This window comes from Eptatretus burgeri, chromosome 2 (assembly GCF_056783735.1).
Source record: "Eptatretus burgeri isolate ZD-2024b chromosome 2, Ebu_testis_v1, whole genome shotgun sequence".
Lineage (NCBI taxonomy): Eukaryota > Metazoa > Chordata > Myxini > Myxiniformes > Myxinidae > Eptatretus > Eptatretus burgeri.
In genome coordinates this window covers 62,318,608-62,335,844 of record NC_140962.1, presented here as the reverse complement: position 1 = coordinate 62,335,844, position 17,237 = coordinate 62,318,608, and the positions used below count along the sequence as shown (strand labels likewise).

At 47.0% G+C, this 17,237-nt stretch overlaps 1 long non-coding RNA gene across 1 annotated transcript in view; it reads left to right on the top strand.

Moving 5' to 3' along the window:
• The window catches only part of LOC147032161 (uncharacterized), a 29,144-nt gene extending 28,015 nt beyond the window's left edge, over window positions 1-1,129 (top strand). Inside the window, exon 3 of the long non-coding RNA XR_015055054.1 lies at window positions 90-1,129. This is a non-coding gene — a long non-coding RNA (uncharacterized LOC147032161). The remainder of the gene's footprint in view (window positions 1-89) is intronic.
• Window positions 1,130-17,237: the final 16,108 nt, after the last annotated feature.

Genomic DNA, 17,237 nt, shown 5'->3' with positions numbered 1-17,237 from the left:
GCTCTACATTATCCAACGTTTTGGAAATTTTATCTTTCAAAAGCAATGGCCAATAAATACAAACTGACTGGAATAATCCTTTGTCATAGGTTCAAATATTCATGTTGATTGCCTGGCGACGACGTTGACCGACGTCCAAATGCCAATCACAATAGGTTTGTATTCGCCATGGGGGAGCGGCTCAAATGTGTTCCTCAAACAGATTGAAGGTATGTTACCTGTTAAAATATAATTACGGATATGTACCATTTTGTGTTACATACATGGAGTAAAGATTATACTGAATACTCCATATATATATATATATATTACATAAACACATTGTATATACTGGGTGGAGTACCTGCCCGAAGGGTAAGGCCAAAAAAAAAAAAAATGTTGCATTGGCGTAACCCGCCCGACCCTAAAAATTCCGCCGACCCTACGTTTTTTTTTTGTTTTTTTGCTATCGATTTCAAGTATCTTGTTGATTGCGATCGCGATCGCAAAAACCCGGAAGTGTTTCGGACAGAACCCGCCGACAAAAAGGGTGGTACTCGAGCCGGGGGAGATTTTGGGAGGGATTTATTAGGAAAAAAAAAAAAAAAAAAAAAAAAAAAAAAAAAAAAAAAGATCCCGACCGACCTACCCTATTTTTCAGTGACCCGTTACGCCAATGCAACATTTTTTTTTTGGCCTAATCTTGTTCCAAGAATACAAAATGTTCTTCTGATGCATACCTTTATTTTGGGCGGTATATAGGAAAAAAAAAACAACCCGGGTTACGTACATGAAGCAAAAACATACCGACTGCTTATAATTCAAAACACCTCACTGCATTGGAAAACTAAACGTGGGGACAGGAATACTGTGCTGCAAATAGTGGAGACCTGTAATACCCTCACCCACGTGGAGGCGACGTGACATGATACTCATTTACATGGAGAATTTGCGTCTCTCCCCTGCCCCTTCTCCCTAAGACCACCGGCAAAGATGGTGACAGGAACAACGTTCTTGTTGTTCTTAACAAATGGAGACAGGAACAACGCAGGAATGAGAGGTCTTGTCATGCACCAAAGTTCCCTTTGCATTTTTGTGTATCATTGTTAAGAACGGGAAGGAATGGGGAGGGAAGGACAGAGAGTTGGGGTTGAGGGTGCATGGAGTTTGAAGAGGGAGATTAAGACATTGGAAAAGGGGGGAGGGTTGAGGACTTGGGGTTGGAAGAGAGGTGAGTACTTGGAGTTTGGGCAGTGGAGGAGTTGAAGAAGAAAGGGGGAGGAGATGACAGAATTGGGTTGAGGGAGGGAGGACAGAGAGGAGACAGAGTTGGGTTTGAGGGAATTGGGGCTTTTGAGGGCGGCGGGAATTGAAGACAATGGGTTGGGAGGGGGTTTGAGGATTTAAAGAAAGGGGAAGGGGAGCACAGAGGTTGGGTGTGGTGGTAGGGGGAGGGCCATAGAAAGGACAGCGTTGGGAGTGGGGTTGGGGACCTGAAGTCACATTTTACATTGTGTAGAATTTCCATGGCTCCCAGATAATCCCGTTTGGTCTTTTGGGTCCTCTGGGTATTTTAGGTCTTCGGGGTCCTTGGGTCTTTTGGGTACTCGGGGTCTTTTCATTCTTTTGTAGAGGCTCATTTGAAAATACACTGTCGAGGCTCATATGAGAGCGAACACACAACGCGCATCAAGTGGGGCAGGAGACAAGAGGAACGGGAGAGGAAAGGACAAAACAGTGGGGAACAGAGACATCAGAAGATCTGTGGAAAGGAGAGGGATGGGGCAGGGTACACAGGGTAAATAAGATGGACACCACAGGGACTTTCAGGACCTTACCTCACAGGGAAATTTTGGGAAGAAAGCCAGGTAATTTGAAGGAGGTAGATTTGGGGTGGACTAATGGGGGTAGAAAAGATTGTGGATTTGGATGGGGGAAGATAAGTGGTAGTGGTGAACAGCTGTTTTGAAGACCTGGAGGGAAAATGGGATTGAAGAGAGTATGGGAGTTTATTCCAAAGGTGGGGAAAAAAGAGGAATGAAAGAGTGAAGGTGAGCAGTAGTTTGTGATTTTGGAAGTTTTACCAGAAGAGGGTTGCTGGTGGACCTTGAGCGGCCTGCAGAAATATGGTGAGGGGGGGGGTGGGGCGAGATGGGAGAGGAGACGGAAGAAGACAGAAAGACCACCGACCTACCAGCTTTGAGAGAGTGAGAGGCCCATAGACTCAGCCTCACCGCAAAAGATACCAATGATCCTCAATGCCTTGGTTTCCACAGCGTGAAGCCGAGGAAGGTGAGAGGCAGGAGCACCAGCCCAGCAGGAGAGCAGTACTCCATCAGGCTGCGAACGAAAGCTTTGTATGTGGTCAGCAGCTCAGGTGGGCCGAGGAAGGACTTTGCACGATGGAGGATGCCCAGTTGCTGGCGCAGTGGCGGGAGAGGAAATGCACAACAGGGTTTTTTGGACACATCCTTTTTGGCTCTCTCTCTCTCTCTCTCTCTCTCTCTCTCTCTCTCTCTCTCTCTCTCTCTCTCTCTCTCTCTCTCTCTGCCTCTCTCTCTCTGCCTCTCTCTCTCTGCCTCTCTCTCTCTGCCTCTCTCTGCCTCTGCCTCTCTCTCTGCCTCTCTCTCTCTCTCTGCCTCTCTCTCTGCCTCTCTCTCCCCCTGCTGGTCGTTGGTGAGTCGTGCGTGGGTGTGGCGTCATGGCGGCTCCGTGTGTGCAGCTGTGAGTACTGTGTTGTGTTGGCGTTGTTCCTATCCCCTTTTCGTTTCCCTCTGTGTCACTGTACGTGTTTGTGGAGTTTTTTTCCCCCCTGTTTTCCCTTCCTGCTGAGACGAGAGAGGGAGAGCACGCACGGTAAGCGTTTTTTTCATAAGGCCTTTCCAGAGCTTTTGAGGCCTGCGTTTCCTAGTTGGCAGCTGCCTTATAATCTTAAAAACACTAAAGTAGTCGATTATTCTCTCCTTTTAGTTGATTTCAAAAGGTGATACATGTTGTACCAAGACCGAGCAAATGGCTAATGGGGATTTATCTCGTAAGCACGGATTATGTTTAGTCCCGCCCGAAGGCGTAATGATGGATGACATTCTTCTCAAAATTGGAGAAAAGATAGGAGTAGAAAACATTCGTGCTGCTTCAAAAATGACCATAAGATTGTAGTTTTTGTTTCACAAATGTGTTTAGTTCAGTCGACATCGTTGTCCAAAACGGTTTATTCCTGGGAGATGATGAAACTTTTGTCCCTGTTTCATCAATGGATACTCCTGCTACGAAGATAATATTGAGCAATATTCCACCATTCTTTCTAATGAAGCGATTCAACAAATGCTCGGTGATTATGGCACTGTAGTGTTATTATTACGTTATCGAGAATTATTGCTGTAGTGTTATCGAGAATTATTACGGCCCCGTTACGGACGAGGAATGACAGATTAAAGCATGTGGAATCCTTTAGACGTTTCTGCTATGTTGTGCTAAAAGACGGTAGAACACAGTTGAATATCTCGATGACCTTTAAAGTGGCGGAGCATGACTACAGGAATTTTGCAATGACAGAAACTTTAATCTGTTATAACTGCGGGGCATATGGTCACACTAAATATTATTGTCCTGGCGGGAAGAAAGAAACATATGCTGCAGCTGCTGCAGATGGACTGGGTCATGCGACTCCAACTACCACAGGCAGGTTGAGTAACGTGACTGTAGAGGCTGCAGGTAAACCAAAACATGTGACTACCCCTGTTGAAAATGAATTGTGCCACGTAAATACGGATGCCGGAGGAGGATTGGGTCACGTGACTGCAATGGCAGAACCTCCCCTTCTAACCACAGCCGTGTCGGTAGTTTTGGCAAACCAGCCACAGATAGACAAACGACATACGTTAAAATGTTCAGGAAGGATTGGAGATGGTGTTGATAGGAACCAAGTTGAAACAGCAGGTCAGGTCAGGTATGGGAGCATGTGCCAGAACAGCGCGTCGCTGCGTCCACTTTCCGCCGGTACTCCAGAGGCCTCTGTCTGGCCATCCCCCAGGCAGATGCCAGGCCCATCCCCATCTCCTTGAGATGATGGTCAATCTACTGCAACCATGAGGCACGTGGTCGGCCCACTGGCCTCCTCCACTCATGAGACTCCCTCGCTGAGAGAATCTGGTGAGCAGGATCAGCGTCAGGAAAACGAGCCACATGTCCATACAGCCGCAACTGATGCTCACGGACTATGCAGGTAACAAATCTCATCCGAGTCTCTCTCAGCAACCGCTCGTTGGACACAAACTCCGACCAGCGATAGCCAAGGATTCTCCGAAGACACCTGGTACCAAAGGAATTAAGTCTCCTTCTCAGATCCTTGGTCAGAGTCCAAGTCTCGTACCCATAAAGCAAGACTGGAAGCACCAAGGACCTGAAGACTCGGACTTTCGTCCTCCCGCACAGGTACCGGCAGCGCCACACCCCATGATCCAGTGAATCCATGACTCCCCAGGCCCGACCCAGACGTCTATTGACCTCTGACTCGCAGCCAGCAGAGACATGAATATCACTGCCAAGGTAAGTGAATCTCTCCACGACCTCCACATCCTCACCACGAACAGACACAGACAGGACAGCAGCATCCAAGATGTCACCGAAAGCCTGGATCTTCGTCTTGACCCAAGAAACCCGTAATCCCAGTGGCTCCGACTCCTCATTCAGCACCTCGAGGGCCCCCAAAAGGATGTCTAAAGTCTCCGCAAAGATGAATGCATCATCTGCAAAATCAAGGTCCGAGATCTTGACATTCCCAAACGATGCACCGCAACTTGATGTCTCCGACATCCTCCCTAAAATCCAGTCCATACAAGTGCTGAAAAGTGTGGGGGCAAGTACACATCCCTGACGAACTCCAGTAACAACTGGAAATAAGTCAGAGATGGTACCACCACACTTCACAGCACTCTCAGTACCAGAGTAGAGTTCAGACATCAGATAGATCAGTTTTGGTGGCACCCCACGAAGACCAAGAATCCTCCAGAGGACATCCCGATTCACTGAATCGAACGCTTTACAGAGATCAAGATAGGCTGCAAGCAGCACCTGCCGAAACTCTCGTCTGCGTTCGGTGAGGACACGAAGGGCAAGGATACGGTCAATCGTTGACCTCTTTGGTGTAAAGTATGACTGCTCTGGACGCTGGTGCTCAAGTAGATGGTGGCGAACCCTATCAAGAATTATCCGAGCAAAGACCTTGCCCGGCACTGAGAGCAGCGTCACCCCTCGGTAGTTGTTGCAGTCTTGGCGATCACCCTTCCCTTTCCAGGGAGGGACAAGGCCCCTCTTCTCGTCAGTTGGGATGATGCCTGTGTTCCAGGCAGAGCACAAAACTGCATGCAACGACACGAGTGCAGCATTTCCACCAGCTTTGAGAAGTTCGGCATGGATGCCACAGATCCCTGGAGCTTTGCCCCGTTTCAACTGGTTCACCGCAGCCCGTGTTTCCACAAGCGAAGGTGGACCACAGTTGATTCGAGGGTCAGCAACAGGGATTGTAACACCCTTGACGTCCAACTTGACAGCTGGGGGATCAGCCTGGTACAACCGCTCAAAGTAACCGGCCCAGCGGGCCTTCACTTCAGACTCCCCTGTCAAGAGCCTACCACTCTCTGCTCGAACTGCAGTGCTCCAAGGGATGGGCTTGGATGAACGTAATGCGCGAATTCCCCTGTAAGCGGGACGAGAGTCACCTGTCGACAGGTGATGCTCTACCCCCTCACAGATTCCTCGCACATAGGCCTCCTTGTCCACCCTCAGTGCACGTACAGTTTTACGCCTCAGCTCCCTGAACAGCTCAGCTCTGCCATTCAGCCTGGCTTTGCGACTCTGGTCAATGGTATCCAGTGTCCCTTGAGAGACAAAATTCTTCTTTGCCCTGCGGTGAGCTAAAAGACATCCACCGGAAACATCAAGGACGGTGGTCTTGAAAGCGCTGCACAACTCTTCAGGACCCCCCAAAGCACCCAGACCCCCCAAGTGTCCACTCAGCCTGTTCGCAAACTCCTCAGCTACTCTCTCATCCCTGATCTTGGCAACATCCAGCCTAGGCTGGGATGGTACCATTCTCCAGGATTTAAGGTGCAACTTTAGAGTTGCTACAACAAGCCTGTGGTCAGTATTGAGGAACTGAGCACTCCGGTAGACCCTGCAGTTCTGGATAATCCTCCAACGACCGTCAAAGAGGACTTGGTCAATCTCCTTCGCCACACCGCCAGTGCTGGAATACCAAGTCCAGCGATGAGCTTGTGGGCGCTGAAACCATGAACCAGCCACCCTGAGTCCATGACTTCTTGCAAAGTCAAGGAACTTAGTGCTATTCTGGTTCATAGTTCCTGACCCATGGGGACAAACACACACCTCATAACTATCCCTATCAGTTCCAGTCGATGCATTGAAATCCCCCAAGACTAGAAGTGTATCTCGTCTGGAGCACTGATCAACCACAGACTCGAGTGTGGCGTAGAATGCATCCTTCACGGTGAGATCACTCGCCTCAGTCGGAGCATAAACAGAGACCAGGGAAATGACACCTAAGGAGTGACGAATCCTTAATCTCATAATACGCTCGTTGACCGGTGTTACCTCAATTATCATTGGGGTCAGCTTATTGAACACAGCTACAGCAACTCCTTGGGTATGGTAACCATCAGAGCGACCAGACCAATAGTAGGTGTAACCACCCACCATTATCTCGCCGCTATCCGGTCTCCGAACCTCAGAGAGAGCTGCAATCCCGATGTCCAAATGCTTGAGCTCAGATGATAACAGAGACAGATGATCATCCTCTCTTAGGGATAGGACATTCCAGGCACCCACCCGAAGGGACCGCCTCATGTTAACTCAAGGAGACCGCCGTCTGGTGGACGACACCTCAGCACCACTCTGGCACACTCTCCCGCAATCTGACCCAGGGATGTTACCCCGTGGTTTCCCTCCTATCATCAAAGATTGGGGGTCCCGAAGGCTTTGCCCCAATCCCGTCATCCGGTGAGCTGCCCTGCGAAGGGAAGCTGCACAGGAGGTAGTCCCACGGAGTGGGTTTTCAGATTTTTTTTTGCGGTTTGCGTTTTGCGGAATGAAGGGTTTTACGGTGGCCGGAGTGCAAATCCTGCCTTCAACCTCCTAATAAGAAGTAACCCAACTGCAGGAGGACGTCTGCAGACACAGTTGGGCACTAGATATGGATGGCCGTTGGCTCACAAGGAGCTCCTCCGCCCTTTGACAGGTTTTGTTTTTAATCCTGCTGGGTGTCCATATCCAAACACCCCCCTCACCAAAAAACCTGGTGGGGGAGACGGTTTAGTCGCCGACAACCCGACCATGGAACAGGTTAGTACAGGTTTACATGGTACCTGTAGCAGGTCACAGATCGAACCTGACCTGACATGTAGTTGTGTTCCTTGAAACAGCAGAAGGGCTGGAACCCTTTTTTTTTTTTGTATACCTTGGTCGAGGCTCGTATGAGAGCTAACACACAACTCACAGCAAGGAGGCATGAGACAAGAGGGGCGGGAGTGGAAGGGACAAAACAGTGGGGAACAAACACATTCGGTGAACTGTGGAAGGGAGAGGGATGGGGATGGGACGGGGAACATGGCGAAGAGAAGATGGACATTTCAGGGACTTTCAGGATGGAAAGCAGGAGAAATGAAGGAAGTGGGCTTGGGTGGATTATCGGGGGTAGAAAAGATCGAGTATTTGGATGGGGGAAGATAAGAGGTGGTGGTGAACAGCTGTTTTGAAAGCCTGGAGGGAAGAATGGGAAAGAATAGAGCGAGGAAGTTTATTCCAAAGGCGGGAAAAAAGAGGAATGAAAGAGTGAAGATGAGCAGTGATTCGTGATTTTGGTAGTTTTACCAGAAGGGGGTTGTTGGCGGACCTTGAGCGCCCTGTGGAAATGTGGTGGGGACAAATCGCAGAGAGAGCAGGGGGGGCAAGGCTGGAGAGGATTCGGTAGAAGACAGAAAGACCACCGACCAACCTGCGGTGATTGAGTGAGAGGCCCAAAGACTCAGCTTCATTGCGGGAGATGCCGATGATCTTAAATGCCCTGGTTTCGACAGCGTGAAGCCGAGAAAGGTGGGAGGCAGGAGCACCAGCCCAGAGGGGAGAGCAGTACTCCATCAGGCTACGGACAAAAGCTTTGTAAGTGGTCAGGAGCTCAAGAGGGCCGAGGAAGGACTTTGCACGACGGAGGATTCCCAGTCGGCGACTGGATTTTGAGGCGAGGTTGGAAATGTGACTTTCCCAGGAAAGGTCATGGCAGATAGTGAGACCTAGAAGCTTGAAAGAAAAGACTTCTTCCAGAGGATTGTTGAGAAAGTGGATGGGGGGGTTTTGTAAATGGTCCTTTCGAAGAGACATAGTGAGAGTGTGAGATTTGTCTGGATTGAAAGACATGTTCCACGTGTTGGACCAGTTTGTGATTTTATCCAGATCTGCAGTGAGTGAAGAAGCTGCTGCTTGCCGGTCTGAGGGATGACAGATGGTACGGCAGAGGGTGGAGTCGTCGGCAAAGAGAAATAGAGGATTTTCCAGAGAGTCCGAGAGATCATTGATGAAAACCAGAAAAAGAACAGGGCCCAGAACGCTACCTTGAGGAACTCCAGCCTGCACAGGAAGAGGGGATGAAAGAACTCCATTTAGGGCCACACGTTGACTGCGACAGGAGAGGAAGTCTGCGAGCCATGAGTGGAGATGGCCTTGAATACCATGGGAAGAGAGTTTGGTGAGTAGTGCAGGGTGCCAGACTGTGTCAAAAGCACGTGATATGTCCAGGGATACGGCTCGGATTTCCTGTCTGGCATTGAGGACCTCCATCCATTGATGGGAGAGCAGAAGCAGCATATCCAGGGTAGAGTGACCTGGTCTGAAACCAAATTGATGATTGGAAATCAAGCCATTGGAGAAGAGGAAGGATTTCATGTCTGAAGCGATGATGGATTCCATCACCTTGCTGATGATTGGGAGAAGGCTGATTGGTCTGTAGTTATAGGGATCTGTTTTTGCACCTTTTTTATGCAGGGCAGTGATGCTAGCAGATTTCCAAGCAGATGGCAGATGACCTTGGGCAAATGAGAGGGTGAATAGAACAGAGAGAGGGTGAGCAAGAGCAGAAGAGCAGGCTTTGAGGACACGTGGGCTGATGCCGTCTGGACCGGTTGCAGAATCTGACTCGATGTTTGAAAGCAAGCTCTCCACCTTGTCAGGAGAAAAGGATACAGAGTCCAGGGACAGTTGGGTGCGACTGGGTAAAGTGGGTAGAGATAGAGATGGGTTTAGGACACAAGATTTAGCTGCAAACACCGAGTTTAGACATTCAGCTTTATCACGTGTGGAATCAGCAGTGCGGCCATTTGAGGTAAGGGAGGGGATGGAGGGGGAACATACACCAGAAACAGATTTGATTAAACGCCACCAGGATTTTGAGGAGGGAGAGAGGTTTGAGAGTTCAGACTTGAGATGAGAAAGATGTTGTTTTCTGGCTCTCCTAAGGGTAGATACACACTTGTTCCGAGCTTTGTGGAAAGAACTGAGATTGTCCTCAGTTGGGTTTGCTTTCCATGAGGCAAAGGCAAGTTGTTTCAGGACAACTGCCTCGCCACAAGCTTCAGTAAACCAAGGGCGGGAGGAAGGGTAAGACAACTGAACACGAGAGGGGATAAATCTGTGCATGAGGGAGAGCAAGTTTCTTTGAAAGAATTCCCAGGATGAGTTGATGTTTGAGAAAGTAGTGATAGGCGACCAGTCTGTAAGTTTGATGGCTGCTCGGAGACCCTGACAGTCGGCTTGAGTGAAATGCCAGACTCGACGGCGGTGAGGTGGTTCTCTGATAACAGCCAGAGAGATGTCCACTTTGACAAGGACGTGGTCAGAAGAACCGATTGGAGCGAAGGAAGAGCAGCAGATATTGTCAGGGAAATTTGTCAAAATCAGATCCAGAAGAGATGGAGTACCATTGGTTGAGATCCGGGTCGGGAAGTTGACCGATTGAGTCAGTCCCAATGAGTCGCAGAAAGCTTTTGCTGAGGTGCCATGGCAGGTGAGAGAGGTACCCACACCTAGCCAACTGGCGTGATGACAATTGAAGTCACCACATAAGAGGAAGAGAGAGTTTGGATGAGAAGATAGAAGATGGTCCATGTTTTCGGATAGTGAGGTGTAGATGGAGTCATCACTGTTCGGTGGACGGTACAGTACACATATAAACATGAGGTGGGAGTGGAGGGGAAGCCGAAGCCAGAGGTATTCCTGGGGGTGTGGGGTAGTGAGAGCAGTGCATGGAGAGTGAGGAATAGAGTCTTTGATGAAGAGAGCAACACCTCCACCAGGACGAGGCTCAGGTCTGTCATACCGTAAGAGGGAGTAGCCAGGGTGAGATACTTGGGAGTCAGACACGTCTTGGGAGAGGAAAGTTTCTGTTAGGCAGATAATGTCTGGTTTGTCAGTGGCAACCTGTATGGAAAGATCTGAAAGGTTTGAGCGAAGGCCCCGGATATTTGAGGTCCACACTTTTAATGAAGAGGAAGGGGAGGAGGCTTTGGGTGCAGGAGGTGGAGGGGAGGGGAGGGTAGGACAAGGGATGAGGGGGGTAGGTAAGGAGGGTTGCTGAAGGAGTGTGGGGTATTGCAGAACAGCGAGGGGAGGGGCCGAATGAGGAGGAGAAAAGGCTCTGTGGTGCTGGGGGAGAGGGGGGACAAGAGACAAGGAAGAAGGCAGTTGAGGATTTGAGGAGGTGGAGTGAAGAGATGGAGGTGAGAGGGCAGTGGATGAGAGGGGGGCAACTTTGAGAAGGAAGAGTGAGGGGATGAAAGGTGGGAGAAAGGTGAGGGGGAATTTTTGAGAGAGGTGAGAGGGAGGCTTGGAGGGAGAAGAGTGGGATGGTTGCTTTGAGAGTGAGAGTGAGGAGTGAGGGGTGAGGGGTGAGGGGTGAGGGGTGAGGGGGGTGAGTTGGCACTGAAGTTGGAAAAAAAGAATGTTTGATGGAAAGCGAGCATCCATTGCAAACTGTGGTTTTTAAAAGTTTTATGTCAGAGATGCGATTTAACACAATTATTGATGGATGCAATGAAGGCGAATTCAGAGCATGGAGAGAAGAAGCGCTGTAATAGTTGGATTTTTTAGGCAAGGAATGAAGGAAAGGTCGAAATGAGAGCAGTCTGTTAAAATAGCAGAAGAGTAGTGCATTGTGAAACAGTAAAGAGTACCACATGTGTGAGAGAGGAAGATGAAGCATTATAAGATCGTTTTTGTAGTTAAAAATAATGTATGAGAGAGTTCAACAGATTAGGTCATGGAAGTGTAAAAAAAAAAAAAAAAAAAAAAAAAAAAAAAAAAAAAAAAAAAAAAAATCGAGGAAGAAGACGAGGAGGAAGTTAAGAGGAAGAAGAAGAAGCAGAATCGGGAGAAGGTGAGCGTGTTGTTGTTGTTGGGTATATATATATATATATTTTTGTTGTTGTTGGGTATATATATATATATATTTTTGTTGTTGTTGTTGTTGTTAATATTAATATATGACAGAGTTCAACAGATTAGGTCATGGAAGTGTAAAAAAAAAATCGAGGAAGAAGACGAGGAGGAAGTTAAGAGGAAGAAGAAGAAGCAAATCGGGAGAAGGTGAGCGTGTTGTTGTCGTAGGGTATTTTTTTATTTTTTTATTTTTTAATTTTTTATATTTTATTTTTTGTTGAGATAAGAAAGAGATTAGTTGGGAGAATGGGGGATGTTTGGAAAGTGGGGAGGATCAAAATTGAAGGTAATGGGGAGGATAGAAATTGAAGGTAATGGGGAGAAAAAAAAAATAAATAAAAACGATCGAACACCGAGTTGAACCGGTAGGCCTCAAGCCTAGGCCTCGGCCTCAAGCACAGGTAAGAACGTCGACAAAAAATACTCACAAAATAGCACGATTTTTGAAACAAAACCCTTGGATGGTTTATTCAGTGATGATGATAAAGATATGGAAACTGCTTCAAGGAGAGTTTTGAAACGGCCCAGCATAAGCAATGAAAGTAATTGTAAAGGCAGCAAAGTGTTGGTAGTCCAAGAAGATGGTGGTCTCGACAAGCCTTCACATACTGAACGGAATGGTGAAGCACTAAGAAATGAGCTTCCACCCATTGCTAATGTTGAAGGAGATGAAACGATGGACAAGAATGCTTGCATGCATGAAACAGAAAGCTTGGTTATCGAAGATAACAGTCAACTTGAGACATATGACAAAAAAGGGGGAAAAACAAAAACTGACAGTGATAAGGAAGAAGATTCCTCCGTGCAGTGCCAACAGGAAGAACGCACCACTTCCGATACAAAAGGGGGTCAAGGAACACAACTACAAGTAAACAACACAGGTGTGGTCCCCGATGAATGGTCCTCCTCCTTAAGTGAAACTTCGGGGTCACTACAGGGGGATAACAAGCAAGATGTTATAGTAAAGGAGGAAATTGTTAAGTTTCTAAACGAAACCTTCAGGCAACGCAAGGTGCAAATTAAGGATTATTTTCCTGATATTAAAGTTTTCATTGCGACTGCAAAACATATGATACAGAGGAAAGACGACTCTGTGGAACTTTCTGAACCACAGTTTCAACGCCTCAGGAAAGCTTTAACAAAAGCAAACAAAGAATTGCAGGAAGAAGCTTCTTTTTAGTACCTGGTCTCCCTTCTCACCTAAACTTCGACAATGATGGAGTTAAAGATTGCAACCCTGAACATGAAGGGGGGTCGAGCCCCATTGCGAAGAATTCAAACGATCCAAGCTTTAGAGAGAACAAAGGCTGATATTATTCTCTTACAAGAGACCCATGCTACAAACACTCTAAAAACTGAGTGGGAGAAACTTTTGAGAGGGCAGTGGTTCCTAAGCGGTTTTCCCACACCCAAGGCTGGGGTTGCCTTGTGCTTAAATCAAAAGTTTTCCACACAGCAGGTTTCCTTCAAGGAAATACACAAAGGGCATCTCATATCTGTGGAGTTGTTGTGTAATGCACAAAAAATAATTGTGGTGAATGTCTACACTCCGAGTGATCCTATAAAAAGGAAAAAAGAAATTTCCTATTTTGGAAGAGTTCATTAAAGACCAGGACCTGACTGTTCGTTTGCTTTGCTGGAGACTTTAACTGTACTATTCGCCCAGAAGTTGATAGGAATGGTCATGAGCCCCATGTAGCCTCAAGTAAAGGGTTGAAGGACATCATTAAGAACTATTGTTTTACAGACATATGGAGACAACAACACCCATACCTGCATAGCTACACATGGTGCAAATGTCAGGACGGGTTTATATCAAGAGCAAGACTTGATAGAATATATGTCAATAAGCCGATGCTAAATGTTATAACGACATCCCAAATTCTACTAACCGGTTTCACAGACCATAGTTTAGTTGTACTTTCCTTTAAATTACCATTGCCATCAACTGGCAGTGCATATTGGACCTTGAATACTCGTCTTTTAAGTGACAAAAAATTTAAAGACTATTTTTAGGCTGTGTGGAAAAAAAATTGCACTTCCAAATTTGAGCACACAAACCTCCGAATGTGGTGGGACCTCGCAAAGTCCCAAATAAAATCCTTTTGCCAGCAATATACTTTATACACAACTAAGGTGGAATCTCACTCAATAGAGTTGTTAAAATCTGAAATTGTGTCATTGGAAGGGAATAATGATGATGCTGGGAAGGACACATGAGATCAGCTGTTATGGGCAAAGAGAACTTTGCTAATAGAAATGGTTAAACAAAGGGCAATAGGTACCTTGGTACGAATGAGGATGAGCAAGCTTACACTTGATATGCCAAATAAATAATTTTTCAAATTAGAGAACTCTACCAAGAAGTCTCAACAAATTCATAGCTTACTCACTCCAAATGGAGTCTTGAAGACATCCCAACAAGGAATCCGGGGTGTCTTAAAAGATTTTTACTCAGACCTTTACTCCCCCAGGAATGTAGAAAATGGAATGATACAGGAACTGATTGCTGGACTTCCAGAAATTGAAGAGGACCAATAACGAGTGCTTGACTCCTTAATCATGGCCGAGGAACTCGAAACGGCTATGCGAAGTTTAAAAGACGGGAAGGCTACTGGGATTGATGGCTTACCTGGAGAATTTTACAAGACCTTTTGGAGGTTATTGGACCTGAGTTGCGTGATGTTCTGGACGAAAGTATTCGCGCTGGAGAATTGCCACTGTCATGTTGGAGAGCAATTGTGTGCTTAATACCCAAAGCTGGTGACCTTCAGTTCGTTGAAAACTGGTGACCTGTATCGTTATTATGTGCTGATTATAAGATTCTCTCGAAAGTTCTTGCAAATCGCATGAAAGATGTGGCCGGTTCTATTGTACACACGGACCAGACCTATTGTGTGCCGGGAAGGTCTATACATGACAACATTTTTTTAGTAAGAGAGTCTTTCTTGCAATAACTGTTTGTTTGATGATTATGGGCTAGTATTTATTGATCAAGCTAAAGCGTTTGACCGCATTAATCACCAATATCTTTTTTCTGTCCTTGAAGGGATGGGTTTTGGAAATTCGTTCATATCGTATGTGAAATTATTGTACTCTGGCCCTTATTGCATGATAAAAGTTAACAAGTTATGTTCCCCCTTTCCCTTTTGGCGAGGCATTCGTCAAGGGTGTCATCTTTCTGGCTTATTGTATGTGATAGCACTGGAACCACTCTTGGTCTCCATTAGGCAACAAATGCCCCAGAATAATGGAGGCGTAGAAGGTCCAAGATTTGTGTTGACTGCTTATGCTGATGATGTTTGTGTATCAATGAGAGACCAAAACAGTGTCTTATGTTTAAGACAATATTTGGAAAAATTCTCCGCAGCATCTTCTAGTGAGGTAAATTGGAACAAATGCACAGGCCTATGGTGTGGTCATAAGGATCTCTCCTCAACACCACCACCTCTACTCCCACAGGGTATGGTATGCAAAAATGATGGGGTCAAATATCTCGGAGTCTATCTTGGCAATCCTGAGATAGAATCGAAAAATTGGGAGGGTGTGGTTGAGCAGATTGAAAGTCGGTTAAAAACATGGAAGGGACTACTTAGGTCCCTGTCCTATAGGGGACGTAGTCTGGTTATCAATAATCTAATAGCAGCTAAGTTATGGCACAAAATGATTGCCTTACAGCCACCCAAAGGGAAAGTCCTTGCCATCCAGCAAGCACTTGTGGATTTCTTCTGGAGTGGCTACCACTGTCTACAACCAGCCATATTGTACTCTTCCCGGAAAGAGGGTGGCCAGGGTGTGACGGACATCTCGGGCCGAGTCACTGCTTTTCGTCTACAAACAGTGCAAAAACAGCTGTTCACTGAACGACTGCCATGGCATCCCTTTGCTTTCTTTTTTCTGCAACAGGCTGGAGGATTGCTGTATGACCGACAACTTTTCTTGATTGACTTGGAACGGATTCACTTTGGCTCACTTCCAACATTTTACCAAAGCTTGCTGGAGACTTGGAAGGGTTTTAGCGTCCACCATTTAATTGATGCTTATAACTGCAGAATGTTCCCCCAGGAACCTCTTTTTTACAATCCATTTCTCCCAGGTATCCCTCAGAGTAATGCCTTGATCAAAAAATTCGTACAAGGATGAGTCAATAAAGTGTGCGATCTCAGGGATTCAGCAGGACTGAAATGGAGACCTGTTGGGGAAATTGCAGCAAGCCTGGAGTCAAGATCGCTTCTACTCGTAGACCAAGTTATCCAAAGTGTGATTAGGAAATTCCGACTGCTGAATATTGGTTGGGAAGGTGTTGGTATTGAGGAGGACTTTAGACTGGGGTTTCCCGAAATTAAGGTGCTCCCCTTTGTTGGCTTAAGCAGTGATCACTCCTCCCCCCCCCCCCCTTTCACTTGCAAACTAAAACTGGGCTTCATGATCTCTGTATTAGACAAAGACAAACAGTATTATCCCCTTTTGGATCAGCACGTATAGCAAGGTGGTCAGAAAAGCTAGGACCTGGGTGTCCATCAGCTCCACTGTGGCCAGTGATGTACGCATTACCGATTTATGGCCTATTAGCGGATATACAATGGAGACTAGCCCATTGGGCCCTCCCATCCAACACCCTGATACACCTTTTCAATAGCTCAGTGCAAGTCACTTGTCCTTTCTGTGAACACAAGGAGGACCTTTTTCATGCATACGTACAATGCAAGAGAGTAAAACCTCTTCTTTCTTTACTTTCAAACCTTTCTCATAAACTGTCCTTTCCTTTCACTCTACATAGGTTTGTTTTGGGGGTACCTTTTAGGCCCCCATGCAAGGATTCTGGGGTCTTGCTTAATTTCTTGGTGGCTGTTGCAAAATATAGTATATATAAATCTAGGAAAATTAAGATTGATCATGGTCATAGTTCCAAGTCATGCCCATTTTTAAAGGGTTCGTTGAAGCAAGACTGAAGTAAGAATTTAATAATTATGTAAGTATGGGGAATGTTAAGCTTTTTGAGAAGAAATGGTGTTGTGGTAATGCTTTGTGTCTTGTGGATAATTTGGAATTGGTGATAACCTTGTAATGATTTAATGGACGAAGATGCCTTTTTTGCATGTTGCAATCAATAAACGGTTTTGCGAATCAATCTCTCTCTCTCTCTCTCTCTCTCTCTCTCTCTCTCTCTCTCTCTCTCTCTCTCTCTCTCTCTCTCTCTCTCTCTCTCTCTCTCTCTCTCTCTCTCTCTCTCTCTCTCTCTCTCTCTCTCTCTCTCTCTCTCTCTCTCTCTCTCTCTCTCTCTCTCTCTCTCTCTCTCTCTCTCTCTCTCTCCCTCTCTCCCTCTCTCTCCTCTCTCCCTCTCTCCCTCTCTCCCTCTCTCCCTCTCTCCCTCTCTCCCTCTCTCCCTCTCTCCCTCTCTCCCTCTCTCCCTCTCTCCCTCTCTCCCTCTCTCCCTCTCTCCCTCTCTCCCTCTCTCCCTCTCTCCTCTCTCTCTCCCTCTCTCCCTCTCTCCCTCTCTCCCTCTCTCCCTCTCTCCCTCTCTCCCTCTCTCCCTCTCTCCCTCTCTCCCTCTCTCCCTCTCTCCCTCTCTCCCTCTCTCCCTCTCTCCCTCTCTCTCCCTCTCTCCCTCTCTCCCTCTCTCCCTCTCTCCCTCTCTCCCTCTCTCCCTCTCTCCCTCTCTCCCTCTCTCCCTCTCTCCCTCTCTCCCTCTCTCCCTCTCTCCCTCTCTCCCTCTCTCCCTCTCTCCCTCTCTCCCTCTCTCCCTCTCTCCCTCT